This window comes from Heteronotia binoei, chromosome 9 (genome assembly GCF_032191835.1).
Source record: "Heteronotia binoei isolate CCM8104 ecotype False Entrance Well chromosome 9, APGP_CSIRO_Hbin_v1, whole genome shotgun sequence".
In the NCBI taxonomy this organism is placed as follows: Eukaryota; Metazoa; Chordata; class Lepidosauria; order Squamata; family Gekkonidae; genus Heteronotia; species Heteronotia binoei.
The window spans coordinates 126,359,196-126,365,660 of NC_083231.1; positions in this window are offsets into that span (position 1 = coordinate 126,359,196).

Consider the following 6,465-nt stretch of genomic DNA (forward strand, 5'->3'; position numbering starts at 1 on the left):
TCATTGTGTTGTCTGGGTGTATGCGGCAGCAATGTTGGCATCTGAGTTTACTGCAGGCTCTGGGAGTCCATGTCCAGTGTCCATGTCCAAATTACATGTTGCATTATTGTGGCTGAGGAGCTGTTTGCAGTTTGGGGGTTGTCTGTGTGCAAGAAAAGATCTGCCCCCCAGTATTTGTGAAAGAGAGCTGTCATTGCCCAGTAGAAGTTGTTAGTAGTTGATGATTCAGTGAACTGTTCTGAAAGGCAAGTTGTATGTCATGCCCACTCGTGTTCTGTTGCTTTTTATAGACCTGGCTCGCAGCAGGTTTTCTGTGGGTACCATTCTGGCTTTCTTAATCTGTTTCCTGACTTCATCAGGTGGGCACTTCTGTCCCAAAAGGGTTTGTTGTGGGACTCTCTGTCTGTAGGCTGCAGCCTTGCAAATACATGCAGCTGAAGATGTTTTGGAAAAGGCTCTGCCTGCCTGATCAGCCAGCAGAGAAACTAGAATTTATGAAAAGAGATGCTATTGGGAGAACTCTAGTTTTGAATTCTGTTTCTGAAATAGAAGGCCCCTCACTCACTGACTGGACTGCTCTCACTGAGCAGATGTGGGAGATGCTCAGAGACGGGACTGAGAGCAGACAGTCATTCATTCTGAGCAGACAGGTTAAAATGGATAAAAGGAAGTACTTCTTCACCCAAAGGGTGATTAACATGTGGAATTCACTGCCACAGGAGGTGGTGGTGGCCACAAGCATGGCCACCTTCAAGAGGGGGTTAGATAAAAATATGGAGCAGAGGTCCATCAGTGGCTATTAGCCACAGTGTGTGTGTGTGTGTGTGTGTATATATAATATATTTGGCCGCTGTGTGTAGGATGGCCAGACCGTCCCGGTCTCCCGGGAAAGTCCCGGTTCTGGCCCCCAATTCCCGGCTTCTGGGCTGGCTATACTGGGACCATTCCCTCCCTCCCTCCTCCCTCCCTCCCTCCTTCCTTTCTTCCTTCCTTCCCTCCTTCCCTCCTCCTCCTTCCTTCCCTCCCTCCCTCCCTCCCTCCTCCCTCCCTCCTTCCTTCCCTCCTTCCCTCCCTCCCTCCTTCCTTCCTTCCTTCCCTCCCTCCCTCCTTCCTTTCTTCCTTCCTTCCTTCCTTCCTCCCTCCTTCCTTCCTTCCCTCCGTCCCTCCTTCCTTCCTTTCTTCCTTCCTTCCCTCCTTCCTTCCCTCCTTCCTCCCTCCCTCCCTCCCTTCCTTCCTTCCCAGTGGGGTGGGCTCCCGACTCCCTCCGCCGGCTGTTTCTGATAGCCCTGCGCCCCCTCTTTCATTTGATATGTGTCCCGTGCGGGTGCCACCCTCCTGCCGGGAGATGCCGCAAAATGAGCCCCCTTGAGGCTTATGGAGGCAGGGCTCGGGGGAAGCAAGCTAGACTGCTGTCCTTTTGAGGGGTTATAGAGTGTTTCGAGCCCGTCCCTGTGGCATCGGCCCCATCATTGTGGGACCCAGGGGGCCGCCGCAGCGGCCGGCTGAAGCAGCCTGTCGGTCACTTCTGGGTTCCTGTCCTGCATCTCAACCTGTGTTATTAGTGACAGGCTGCTTTGGTAGGCCGCTGCGCCGGCCCCCTGGGTCCCACAACGATGGGACCGATGCCACAGGGACGGGCTCGAAACACTCTATAACCCCTCAAAAGAACAGCAGTCTAGCTCGCTTCCGCACGGGACACATATCAAATGAAAGAGGGGGCGCAGGGCTATCAGAAACAGCCGGCGGAGGGAAATGATGTCACAAGAAGTGATGTCACTTCCTGTTTCCGGCGGTGGCATGACATCACCGGAAGTGACGTCACTTCCTGTTTCCGGCGGCACATGCGTGCACTCACATCATTCCCCCCTCAAGGTGTCCCTGGCTGGCCTCCAGCTATTATGGCCACCCTAGCTGTGTGACACAGAATGTTGGACTGGATGGGCCATTGGCCTGATCCAACAGGGCTTCTCTTATGTTCTTATGTGACACAGAGTGTTGGACTGGAGGGGCCACTGGCCTGATCCAACATGGCTTCTCTTATGTGACACAGAGTGTTGGACTGGATGGGCCACTGGCCTGATCCAACAGGGCTTCTCTTATGTTCATATGTGACACAGAGTGTTGGACTGGAGGGGCCATTGGCCTGATCCAACAGGGCTTCTCTTATGTTCTTATGTGACACAGAGTGTTGGACTGCAGGGGCCATTGGCCTGATCCAACAGGGCTCCTCTTATGTTCTTATATGACACAGAGTGTTGGACTGGATGGGCCATTGGCCTAATCTAACATGGCTTCTCTTATGTTCTTATGTTCTTAAGGGCTGCATGGTTTTAAAATGGCTGATGGGGAATCCGCATAGACACACACCTGGATAAAATTATGATGACTGTCTCTGAGCAGGAAGCCTCAGGGGATGTCCCAAAGGACCGGCAAATCCCTGTAGCATCTGCAACAGTCCACCAGCCACTGACGAGTCAAACGCCTGTGACAGAAAGAGCTCACGCCTGACTATGAGATAAATTATCTATGGGAAGAAGAAAGGACCAGAAGGAGGTCTCACAAACAACAAATAAAATGTCGGTTTCAAGGGAGCATCATGGAGAAAGAGAGAGGACACGTTTTCAAAGAACCAAGGAAAGCTTTTCCAGTGAGGCAGCGACATCCAATGGTCATATGCAGAACAGCACCAAGAATAAACCCCAATTTAAGGGAAGACACCTAGTGGCCGCGCCAAGGGAAATGCCAAGTAGAAGCCCTCTGGCACAAGCTGCGCTTTCTTTGTAGCAGGAACTCCTTTGCATATGAGGCCACCCCCGCCCCCCTGATGTAGCCAATCCTCCAAGAGCTTACAGGGCTCTCTCTTAGTACGGGGCCTACTAGAAGCTCCAGGAGGATTGGCTACATGGGGGGGGGGGTGCTCATATGCAAAGGAGTCCCTGCTATAAAGAACACAAGACATATGTTGACTGGCAGTGAAAGAAAACCAAATGTTAAGAATCTTTAGCTGTTGGACAGTGGCAGTTATTCACATATTTGTCTTGATGAAAAATACATTACTGAATTAGACAAACAATCTACAGCAAGTTAATGGGCAATGTTGAAGGAAGTGGTGTTGTCTTATTGAGGCCATTCTGCTTAGAGACTGCACCCTTGTTCCAGGAGCCAGCAACAGCTTCCACTACAAGAATTGGAGAAAGTGGGTATAAAGTTAGACTTGGAGAGAATCCTGGTAGCCTTGTGCCCACCGCCTGTGGAACAGATTTTCATGATTTATGTAATCTTGAAGCTGCTCAGGATGCTGCAGAAGCTGCTGACAGGTCAGCGGGCCATAGAGGGCAGCCTGCATGTAGTCAGAAGGGCTGCATCTTAAAGTGGCCACAGGGATGTACAAAGTGTGCAAAAATTATTGAAGAAGCAGGAGACCCTAGGCCAGGGATGGCCAAACTGCGCCTGGAGAATCACGTGTGGCTCTTTCCTACACACTGTGTGGCTCTCCAAGCCCCCACCACCCTGACAGCCAACTAGGAGAAGGCATTTCTCTCTATAAATCTGTTCTCCAAGCCAGCCAGTAGCTTGGAGAAAGCATTTAAAGTTGCTTTCTTGCCACCTCCCCCTCCCTCATCTATTTGCCTGACTGCCTTCCTTCCTTGTCCTGCAGCTCTCAAACATCTGACATTTATTCTGTGTGGCTCTTAAGTTAAGCAAGTTTGGCCACCCACTGTAGGCCAAGAGAGACAGCAACTGTGGCCACTGTGAGACATTCAGCAAGGAGCAGCCAAGAGGCCGCATTTGTGCCACCTGGAAGGGAACCCTCAACCTGGCAAGAGATGGACCAGCTGCCCGCACCAGAGAGAAGCACATGGAGGGAGGCGGTGAAGGCTGAACCTGAATCCTTATGCAAAAAGCAAGCTTACACCCTGACTCCGTTGCCTCCTGAAAGGCTGCCAGTGGGTGCTCAAGGTGAAATACAACCCAGAGGGTCGTGTGGACAGGTACAAAGCATGCCGAGTAGCAAAAGGTTTTTCACAACCATTTGGAATTGACTGTTCTGATAGCTTTGCACCTGTCATAAGTCACACTTCTGAGTACAGCAGCCTCAAGAGACTTGCATGTTGGACATTTCTCAGTGGAGCCTTATTTGAAGAGGTCGCCATGGCACAACCAAAGGGTTTTCAAGAGGAAGAAGAAGAGAATCTCTTTGCAGACTTCAAAAGTTTCTCTGTGGCCAAAGCAGGGAATGCCAAACAGAAGCAAGGTTTTCTCCAAGGAAAAGCGGATCCTCGCTTGCTTTCGAGATTTGAAAATGGAGACTGTCCTCACATCTGTTGACAGCTTGATTTTATGTTGCTAGGCACAAGAGGGCATCAAGGAAAGAGCTGGTGACCTCACAAGGGAGTTGAAGGAAAGCAACTGGGAGCTTCCGCTGTAAACTGGAGCCAGGCGGGTCTGTGGGGTCCAGCAGAGAGAGGCCTCATCCACGGTCCCTTGCTGCACTGCAACTGGGTGGAGCCAGCCAAGGCGGAGGCCTAAGCGGCACGGGGGGGGGCTGCAGGGGGGGCACTCTGGGTTAAAGCAAAAATGCTTTATAAACACGACAGGAAGAAATAAAAGATACAATAAGAACGATATCATGGTTATAATTACACCAAAGAAAAGGGAAAGTGCGCCGACATATAATAAACAAGGACATTGTAAATGACAAACATTGTATGATAGTACAAAGGTCAAGGTTGTCCCCTGTGCGGGCAGCAGCCCTTGCTGGCTCTCGGCGTTTTCTCCGTGGCCCTCCCCTCCCCTCCCCTCCCCCGCCTCTGTTCTGGCCGCCGCTGAAGCTGAGGGGAGGGGAGGGGGAGGGCGGCTGGGCACAGGATTCCGGCAAACTGGTCGGAGGTGGCCGAGAGGATGCTGCCTCGCCCCCCGCAGCAGGCGGCCTCGCTGAGTCCAGCCACCCTTTCAGACCCACCAACCTGCCGCCGCCACCGCCCTCCTGGCCGCAGGCTTTGGCTTGCTGGGCGCCCGCACAGAAGCGTCTTTCCCGGGACTCCAGGTGGGCTCTGGCGCTTCAGAGGACCCCGGCTGGGCTGCCCCCTGGAGCGATCTGCCGCCCTTCCCCTCCCCTCCGTCTCCTCAGAAGGTCCTGCCGCGAGCGAGAAATCGGTTGCGCCTCTGGGAAGCGGCGGTGGAGCTCCTTTCAGCCACAAGCGGCTCTGCTGAGCTGGGCGACTCCTTCTTCTGCCCCTTGCGCCCGGCGCTCCTCGCCACTACACACACGCGCGCGCGCACTTCTGCCCAGGTTAGCATCCATGGCGACAACTAATCTCGAACTAATAAGGGACTGCAAGAACCGAATGGAAGGGCAACTGCTGATTTACAAGTGATTATGAGACTCGGAATAAACACGCCCCCCAGGACTGAACAGGGATATTGGTTTCTGATCGCATTACAGATGCTAAACCCAAGTGCAGCTATATATCCCCAGTATTCCAATGTATTTCTCTTTTAGAATATTGTATCAGAATAACGTTTTTGTATTGACGAACTTAAATATTGGTTGTTTATCTCATTACATATATTAAATTCATGTTCCACCATACTCTAATATATTATTTTCTTGTAATGGAAAACTGCAGTGATGTTTATAATGTGTGCTACATATTAATAAGTAGGTGGAAAGGAAGGCCTCTGAAAAAAACATCTGGAGAGCCACCGTTGGCCACCCCTGCTCTATCGAATTCGAAGAGCCCCATGGCGCAGAGTGGTAAAGCTGCAGTCTGAATTCTCTGTTCACGAGTCACGACCTGAGTTCGATCCCCGGTGGAAGGTGGGTTTTCAGGTAGCCGCTCAGGTTGACTCAGCCTTCCATCCTTCCGGGTCGGTAAAATGGGGGGGGGGGGGGCGGGAATGGAGATGACTGGGGAAGGCAATGGCAAATCACCCCGTAAAAATTCTGCAGTGAAAACGTTGTGGTGCGACGTCACCCCCAGAGCCGGAAACGACTGGTGCTTGCACAGGGGACTGCCTTTACCTTCGTCGAATTAGAAGTAGTTTGCAGAATGCCCGGGACACGATGCTTTGATCTCCTCTGCGAGATCCTAGAGTTGGAAGAGACCTCCAGGGTCATCTAGTCCAACCCCCTGCACCATGCAGGAAACTCACAAGCCCCTCCCCCTCAATCATGTATTGATGATGTTCCGGGCAGCGATTTGCTGCCCCAAGAAGAAGAGCGAAGAACCCCGAGGGGGTGGGGAGCTCCTCCAGGAGCCTTCCTCCCTCCTGCTCCTCTCCCGCCCTGCCGCGCCCTCTATGGGAAATACTATTGAATTCAGAGGCTTGGAGCGGCAATAATTGGAGTCGAGCCTTAAGCTTATCAAAAGAAATAAAGTTGACTACAAAACATCAGGATAGAGCACTTGCGATAAAAAAGAAAAACAATTTAGCATACCAGCTAGTCTAACTATGTCTGTC